Source organism: Halictus rubicundus, unplaced genomic scaffold (assembly GCF_050948215.1).
Source record: "Halictus rubicundus isolate RS-2024b unplaced genomic scaffold, iyHalRubi1_principal scaffold0554, whole genome shotgun sequence".
NCBI lineage: Eukaryota > Metazoa > Arthropoda > Insecta > Hymenoptera > Halictidae > Halictus > Halictus rubicundus.
Window position 1 is genome coordinate 20,125 of NW_027489095.1, and position 10,062 is coordinate 30,186.

Sequence of the window (10,062 nt, forward strand, 5' to 3'; positions counted from 1 at the left end):
TATTAAATTGAAACAAGTAATTCTTTGACCTAAGAAATGTGATTTAAGAGAAAGAATAAATTGTATTTTGTGTGATATATACCAGAATGTTCGTAAAGTTTTGTAACATCGCCGGACGTGTGTCGAACTAAGGAGCGGATACGCTGGGGTTCTTATCCCGTCGGTGGTAAATGTTTTTTCCCATACATCATCTTTATTTTTTCAATTTCTTATATTATTTATTCATGTGATTTTAACAATATTTTTTTAATGTTTTAAAAATATTGAAGTAACATTGATTAGGCAATGAATATTTATATTATTGTGTTCGTCTACGATTTCCGCCAGATATGAAATTGCTTGTGAAAATTGGTAAGATTCCGTGAAAAGAATTTTGAAATCTACGTCTGTCATTTCCAGAAAATCAAGAAATCAATACTGTTTGAAATGGAATCTTTTTGCGGTTCCAATTGTTTTGACCATCTTAATCGGCTATGCCCTTTTAAATCTTATCACGTATACTTGCACAGTACCGAATGACAGGCTGTTGGAACTTCCAACTTCCAACTTGGTTTCACGTTAATTTTCAACATTATAAACAATTTTGCGACAACACATTTTTACGACTGTACAGTGAACCGGAGTATAATGTAAAGGAATATATAAAATACCGTTCTTTACAGATCACATCTAGTTATTTACATAAATCTAAATAGTTGTTATTGCATAATTATTTTCAATAAGGGTTATACAAATTCTGAATCAACATTTCACTATCAAAATATATAATAAAACATCGCAAACATTTAGCATTGTCAATATACTAAAATGCTTGATAATATCAATGTGCTGATCTTCCTGCTGTAACTCGCATCATGTCATTTTACGCCTGATTTTATTTCGAGCCGTTCGCTTCGTTGCGAGCAGCTCGCATCGTGCGAGTACTCGACTCGACTCGAAAAGCGAGTCCCGGCTCGACTGGACCCGAGCTCGGCTCGCATGTGCGAGCTTGGCTGCAGGCCTAGTGCCAGGTGGGTGCTGGGATCGGTCGGTAACGGCCCCAATGTCGAGATACTCTCGTCGGTTGTGGAACTAAGAAAGTGGAACTATCACTGATCTCAAATACCAACATCGCTAAACATGCCGCGCTCGCTACCTAAATAGAACATTTGCTCGTGAATTACGGAAGAAACGTCAGTGACATAGGCAATAAATAAACGGATAATGCGTAGAATGAGAATAATTATTTTTTATTGTATAATTTCATTACACTATTATTGCCTTCTTATTTTCCATATTGTGCACCATTGTAATCATTGTTTTATAATCGATAGTTTATAGGTGAAATTAATTAATTTGGAACTTATTGCGATATTTATAAAATAATGATTATTCAACAAAATATATTCTGTAATAGTTATAGAATAAACAAAAAGAATAAATACAATATTCAAGTAATGACAAAATTCAATCGTTCTTATTGTGATCCGTAGTAACAAACACAGAAAATTATTTTTTTACTTATTTAACCGATAATACCACTTCTAATGCTGGACTGCAATTATTCAAGTAAAGGTAGTAACGAAATAAAAGTGTTATGTAATGAAACTAACTTTCGACGGATCTTATCCATATAAAGCTATTTGGTGGCAGTATTATTGCTATTTGTACAGACACACAGATACACAGATTCTTATATCTTGCAATGCACGTTGTTTTTTTCTCCGTCAACCGATTTCGATGAAATTTTCAGCTTCTGTATCCCTAACATAGAGGTAGAGATAAAAGTTTTGAAAAGTGTCTGTCATTTTAAGTTTTAATTATAATTGTATTGATTGCTATTTTTTATACCTTATAGAATTGTTTCTTTACATTTAATATTCTTTATATTTTATCAGCAATAAACTTTATGTATAATCATTAATTGTATTGTTAAATTTAACTTTCTGTGAGTAATTGTCAATACATATACATTAGTAACCACATCTATTTGTCCGCGGCGAAAACCAAGCTGTCGAACTCGAGACGGGAAGGACTCGCCGCGTCTCTTTCTTTTCATATGCTGTCCTTCTTTGCGTCCGAAACTTCCGTCGTTCATTACACAAGTAAATATCATCGGAATTTTGTCATATTTGGTACCGTTTTCCTTAGAAAAATGCCACGAGTATGTTGGTGAAAGTCCGATAGAAAAATAATTAATAATGAAAAAGTTTATTTTTTTATTTAAAGGCCTGAGCTCACGCCAGTCTTTCATCTTTTCCGAACGCTTCGACTCTCCGCGGCTCTTTCTTTCCCATACGCTGTCCTTCTTCGCGTCCGAAACATCAATCGTTCATTACACAAGTAATTATCATCGGAATTATATCATATTAAGTTTCATTTTAATCAGAAAAATGTCACGAATATGTTGGTAAAAGTTAAAAAAAAAATAACGAAAAATAAAGAAGCTTTGTGATTGGATTAGTAGTGGTCTTCTGGTCTCACACCGATATAGCCGACAATGTGTGGTCCACTCCTCGGGGATGACGTTTCTCGAGTTTCGCTGTCCGCTTCTCCGTGCAACATTATATCGTAGACGGATATTCTCTCCTTTTGAATGCCAGTCATTTTGGTGTGCCCAGAGTTGGGCATTATTAGATAAAAATTATTTAAATAACGATTCGAATAAAAGATACTTCATCTTTATTCGTTATTCGAAGGTTCGAATGAAAAAGGTATCTTTATTCGACGAGTATCGAATAAATAATTTTATTCGACGAGAATTTATCCGACGAATAAAGATACTTTTTTTTATTCGAAGCGGATTTATTCAAACTACGAGAAATTTTTTCATCTTTCATCTGTATCTTTTATCCGAAGGCTTCAAATAAATGCTCGAATAACTTTTGCCGAGTGCCGAGCTTCAAAGACCCAGCGATGACAGACGACATACAATGTAAACGGATGGAGAATCGCGCACGAATGAAAGTTTAAACTTTTAGATTGTGCAATATATCCTCATGAAATTGTGACGAGCGAATGGAGGGGATTTTCCTGATGAAAATGAGATCAAATTCGGGTGTAATCGACCAAGTTTCACTGATACGTAATGTTACGATAAAAATTACAATCTCATTAAAGACAGTCCAAATGATGTCGTGTTTAGACTCATTTTGATCGGGATGAGCTCTACAACTCATTCGTATTAACAATATTGTTCTGATTAAAAACATAAAAGCATAAATTGCCAATAATGTTGGATTCTCCATCTGCTTACATTGTAGGCTGTTGGTCGGTCTTTATAAAAAAATCTTTATTCGTCGAATAAATTCATTACGTGCGGAATAGAGATAACATAATTATTTTTATTTGACGCGTAACAAATCATTTTTTATCTTTTATTCGCTGTTTGAAATGTCTATTTCAATAAAAATTTGCCCATCTTTGCTTCTACAATTATATTATTTTATATTATATTAATTCATCCACGTGATTCTCTCTCAAACTCTATACTATTCGGAATAGTACGTTAAATAAACGCTACTCTGGTTTTCAACATATTTCTGTTCCCACAGATCGATTCTTGGAACAGTTATCTATAAAAAAAAAGTGTAAGGAAATAATGCTTGTTCATGAAATATTTTTAAATTACAAATTAAGGTATCTCATATGGAAGTAGAAATTGATTTTCCTAAAATTATGCTTTAATAATTTCTTACGTAAAATATTTTGACGAATTTTTCGTCCTTGATATTAGTTTTACTTTTAATATTTTAGATCTTCAAAAGCAACACTAAAAAAAAATATCTTTTTAATTTGAATACGTTTGTCGGAGAATGTAACATTTGATAATCGATATGGGTCCGTGATGATTCACCTTCTCTGCGACGAGAAGTTCCTTAGTGGTCTTCTGCACCGACGAGATACCGTCGTTGGCCTTCTGTTTCTTACTCCAGCCAAAATCTATCCTAGAGAGCGGTAGACAACACCGTATTTTTCGAGCGACACATTCTCCCGTAAGGCTGTCAGTCTTTATATATATCTCGTCGGTGGATCAGTGCACCCACGAGATATATATATATATATAAAGACTGCCAGCCCCCGTGTTAAACTGCGAGTCTCAAAGTGGGTGCCAGGTGGGTGCTGGGAGCGGTCGGTAACGGCCCTAATGTCGAGATACTCTCGTCGGTTGTGGAACTAAAAGAACATTTGCTCGTGAATCATGGAAAAAACGTCAGTGACAGAGGCAATAAATAAACGTATAATGCGTAGAATGAAAATAATTATCTTTTATTGTATAATTTCATTACACTCTTATTGCCTTCTTATTTTCCATATTGTTCACCATTGTAATCATTATTTTATAATCGATAATTTATAGGTGTAATTAATTAATTTGGAACTTCTTGCGATATTTATAAAATAATGATTATTCAACAAAATATATTCTGTAATAGTTATAGAATAAAAAAAAAGAATAAATACAATATTCAAGTAATGTGGCGGACCCCTTGGAGAAGGGTTGATCGGACCCAGGTAGGAGCGTCGTCTGCGGGCTGGGACCTTGGACGCACTTGGTCGCCAGGCCCAAGCTCTTCCCGAGCGCACACTTAGTCGCCGGAAGTCTGTTCCTACCTGGGGTGCACATTTGGCGACCAGGTTCGGGGTTTTTCCTTGGCGTGCACATTTGGCCGCCAACCCTTGACTTTCGCCAGGACACGGATGTTCGGTGCAAGGACACGAACTTTCTCCAAGGGGCACGTACAGGAAGCGACATCCCCACTCCAGAAGTTTTCTTGTTCGAAGGAAATTCCTGGAGGATATAAGCGCGGATTCTGACGGATGACAGGGTCAGTCAGTCAGTCAGTTCAAGTCAGTCAGTCGTTGTGAGAAGTCGTCATTCGCCGTCAGTTGTTCGTATAGTCGTTTATCCGTAGTTCTTGTTTCATTGTTATTTCATTTTCTTTGTTCCTTGTTACGTCGTTGAGTTTTTGTTGCTTATTTAATAAATGGTTATTGTTATATTGGGTGAATCCTTTACTGAACACCCAAACCACAACACATACCAAAAGGAAATAAAAATTTTTTTATCTTTTATTCGTTACTTGAAATTTTTATTTAGATAAATATTTTGCCCAACTCTGGTTGAGCTTAGCTCGGCTCGATTGTGCGAGTCGAGTCGAGTACTCGCACGATGCGAGCTATCCGCACCGATGCGAGCTGCTCGAAATAAAATCAGGCGTAAAATGACATGATGCGAGTTACAGCGGGAAGATCAGCACATCGATATTATCAAGCATTTTAGTATATTGACAATGCTAAATGTTTGCGATGTTTTATTATATATTTTGATAGTGAAATGTTGATTCAGAATTTCTATAACCCTTATTGAAAATAATTATGCAATAACAACTATTTCCTAGATTTATGTAAATAACTAGCTGTGTGATCTGTAAAGAACGGTATTTTATATATTCCTTTATATTATACTCCGGGGTTCAGTGTACAGTCGTAAAAATGTGTTGTTGCAAAATTGTTTATAATGTTAAAAATTAACGTTAAGCTTCGTTAAATAGTTTTTGAAAGGAATGGGTATATAAACAATATTGTATAATATTGATGTGTATTTATACGAGGTCGCCGCCGCGTCTACAATGTATGCTGGCGGTTCCTCGGCGTGCTCTTTGGACAGGCCGCCACACTGGTACTCGCACCAAAGGTCAAAAGACTGAATTCTGGTAAGCTGAGAAAAACTGTTTGACAGAATCTGAGCTAACTAACCTGAGAATAGATTGTCTTAGACTTTTATATTTTTCGATAATGAATAACTAAGCTAGTGGCTCGATGGGGAGGGAAGAGCAAAACGCATACGCGTGCCGGTAGATTAAATACTCAGAGCGGGTGACCTAAGTGGGCGAGTGCAGGCGAGAGCCGGTCATAAACCTTAGCTCGCTGATGAGAGCCCTACTGTCCCATTGTACGGAAGTACACTTTTTAGAAGAAATGGCCGAGATAACGAACCAAAAAGGCAGTAAACCATTTTCACACTGCACAATTATAAACATGGAGATAGCGCAGGTTGCTTAGCGAGAAACGTGCGGCCGCTTCTCGTTATACATTATGCAGTCAGTCTCATAATTGATGGCAGACACTTTAAATCAGAATAACTTTTTTTATAAATCGACCAAACGACTTCAGCTGTTCTGCCAAGCTAGATAGATTAATTTACTAGATGACATGTAATGAAAACGCAGGAAAAATTGCGTTATATAATTGCGTTAATTGTCGAGCTAGGAAGTAGATTTAACTTTGCTGCCACTACGAATTATTTGGTAGTTAGCATGATTTTGGACCATCGTATAAAAGATCGACTGTTATCCATGGAGAAGAGCCAACAATTGCAAATTGAAAAAAGATTTAGATTAAAATATTAACTAAACAGAAAGTATGACGAGTGTTGAACGTAGACATCAGATCCTTTTAAAAGGGCCTAGCCGATTTATGGTCAAAACTGCCCTTAGAGGAAAAACCCCTCTGAGTAAAATTTCAACCCCCTATCTTGCCCATGAGGTTAGTTACAGGGTAAATTAGATTTCGCGCTTCTCCGCGTATTTCCCGCACTCTGATGCTTTCTAAAATTCTGAAAAAAATGTGACATATTTTGGATTCTAAGGCTGATTTTTGATAATTTTTTCAGATTTTTTTGTTACAAACTGTGGTCGTAAACAAAAAATGAAAAACCTCCAAAAAATCGGAAAAATGCAGATTTCTCAAAAATTTGAAAACATGCTATTCTACTGTTTAGTTCCTTGTTAAAGTACTATAACAGGCAGTGTCGTCAATTTTTTTTAGATTTTTTGTTGTGGGACATCATCGTCAAAAAACAATAAAAACCGAATTTTTTCGACGTTTTTGCTATTAGGAGGAAAGTTACACTTGTTGGTTTTATCGCAGCTATATATTAAGTAATTTTTAGCATTATTAAATTGAAACAAGTAATTCTTTGACCTAAGAAATGTGATTTAAGAGAAAGAATAAATTGTATTTTGTGTGATATATACCAGAATGTTCGTAAAGTTTTGTAACATCGCCGGACATGTGTCGAACTAAGGAGCGGATACGCTGGGGTTCTTATCCCGTCGGTGGTAAATGTTTTTTCCCATACATCATCTTTATTTTTTCAATTTCTTATATTATTTATTCATGTGATTTTAACAATATTTTTTTAATGTTTTAAAAATATTGAAGTAACATTGATTAGGCAATGAATATTTATATTATTGTGTTCGTCTACGATTTCCGCCAGATATGAAATTGCTTGTGAAAATTGGTAAGATTCCGTGAAAAGAATTTTGAACTCTACGTCTGTCATTTCCAGAAAATCAAGAAATCAATACTGTTTGAAATGGAATCTTTTTGCGGTTCCAATTGTTTTGACCATCTTAATCGGCTATGCCCTTTTAAATCTTATCACCTATACTTGCACAGTACCGAATGACAGGCTGTTGGAACTTCCAACTTCCAACTTGGTTTCACGTTAATTTTCAACATTATAAACAATTTTGCGACAACACATTTTTACGACTGTACAGTGAACCGGAGTATAATATAAAGGAATATATAAAATACCGTTCTTTACAGATCACATCTAGTTATTTACATAAATCTAGGAAATAGTTGTTATTGCATAATTATTTTCAATAAGGGTTATACAAATTCTGAATCAACATTTCACTATCAAAATATATAATAAAACATCGCAAACATTTAGCATTGTCAATATACTAAAATGCTTGATAATATCAATGTGCTGATCTTCCTGCTGTAACTCGCATCATGTCATTTTACGCCTGATTTTATTTCGAGCCGTTCGCTTCGTTGCGAGCAGCTCGCATCGTGCGAGTACTCGACTCGACTCGAAAAGCGAGTCCCGGCTCGACTGGACCCGAGCTCGGCTCGCATATGCGAGCGTGGCTGCAGGCCTAGTGCCAGGTGGGTGCTGGGATCGGTCGGTAACGGCCCCAATGTCGAGATACTCTCGTCGGTGGTGGAACTAAGAAAGTGGAACTATCACTGATCTCAAATACCAACATCGCTAAACATGCCGCGCTCGCTACCTAAATAGAACATTTGCTCGTGAATTACGGAAGAAACGTCAGTGACATAGGCAATAAATAAACGGATAATGCGTAGAATGAGAATAATTATTTTTTATTGTATAATTTCATTACACTATTATTGCCTTCTTATTTTCCATATTATTCACCATTGTAATCATTGTTTTATAATCGATAGTTTATAGGTGAAATTAATTAATTTGGAACTTATTGCGATATTTATAAAATAATGATTATTCAACAAAATATATTCTGTAATAGTTATAGAATAAAAAAAAAAAGAATAAATACAATATTCAAGTAATGACAAAATTCAATCGTTCTTATTGTGATCCGTAGTAACAAACACAGAAAATTATTTTTTTACTTATTTAACCGATAATACCACTTCTAATGCTGGACTGCAATTATTCAAGTAAAGGTAGTAACGAAATAAAAGTGTTATGTAATGAAACTAACTTTCGACGGATCTTATCCATATAAAGCTATTTGGTGGCAGTATTATTGCTATTTGTACAGACACACAGATACACAGATTCTTATATCTTGCAATGCACGTTGTTTTTTTCTCCGTCAACCGATTTCGATGAAATTTTCAGCTTCTGTATCCCTAACATAGAGGTAGAGATAAAAGTTTTGAAAAGTGTCTGTCATTTTAAGTTTTAATTATAATTGTATTGATTGCTATTTTTTATACCTTATAGAATTGTTTCTTTACATTTAATATTCTTTATATTTTATCAGCAATAAACTTTATGTATAATCATTAATTGTATTGTTTAAATTTAACTTTCTGTGAGTAATTGTCAATACATATACATTAGTAACCACATCTATTTGTCCGCGGCGAAAACCAAGCTGTCGAACTCGAGACGGGAAGGACTCGCCGCGTCTCTTTCTTTTCATATGCTGTCCTTCTTTGCGTCCGAAACTTCCGTCGTTCATTACACAAGTAAATATCATCGGAATTTTGTCATATTTGGTACCGTTTTCCTTAGAAAAATGCCACGAGTATGTTGGTGAAAGTCCGATAGAAAAATAATTAATAATGAAAAAGTTTATTTTTTTATTTAAAGGCCTGAGCTCACGCCAGTCTTTCATCTTTTCCGAACGCTTCGACTCTCCGCGGCTCTTTCTTTCCCATACGCTGTCCTTTTTCGCGTCCGAAACATCAATCGTTCATTACACAAGCAATTATCGTCGGAATTATATCATATTTGGTTTCATTTTAATCAGAAAAATGTCACGAATATGTTGGTAAAAGTTAAAAAAAAAAAAAAATAACGAAAAATAAAGAAGCTTTGTGATTGGATTAGTAGTGGTCTTCTGGTCTCACACCGATATAGCCGACAATGTGTGGCCCACTCCTCGGGGAGGACGCTTCTCTAGTTTCGCTGTCCGCTTCTCCGTGCAACATTATATGTATCGTAGACGGATATTCTCTCCTTTTGAATGCCAGTCATTCTGGTGTGCCCAGAGTTGGGCATTATTAGATAAAAATTATTTAAATAACGATTCGAATAAAAGATACTTCATCTTTATTCGTTATTCGAAGGTTCGAATAAAAAAGGTATCCTTATTCGACGAGTATCGAATAAATAATTTTATTCGACGAGAATTTATCCGACGAATAAAGATACTTTTTTTTATTCGAAGCGGATTTATTCAAACTACGAGAAATTTTTTCATCTTTCATCTGTATCATTTATTCGAAGGCTTCAAATAAATGCTCGAATAACTTTTGCCGAGTGCCGAGCTTCAAAGACCCAGCGACGACAAGACGACATACAATGTAAACGGATGGAGAATCGCGCAGGTATGAAAGTTTAAACTTTCAGATTTTTTTGTTACAAACTGTGGTCGTAAACAAAAAATGAAAAACCTCCAAAAAATCGGAAAAATGCAGATTTCTCAAAAATTTGAAAACATGCTATTCTACTGTTTAGTTCCTTGTTAAAGTACTATAACAGGCAGTGTCGTCAATTTT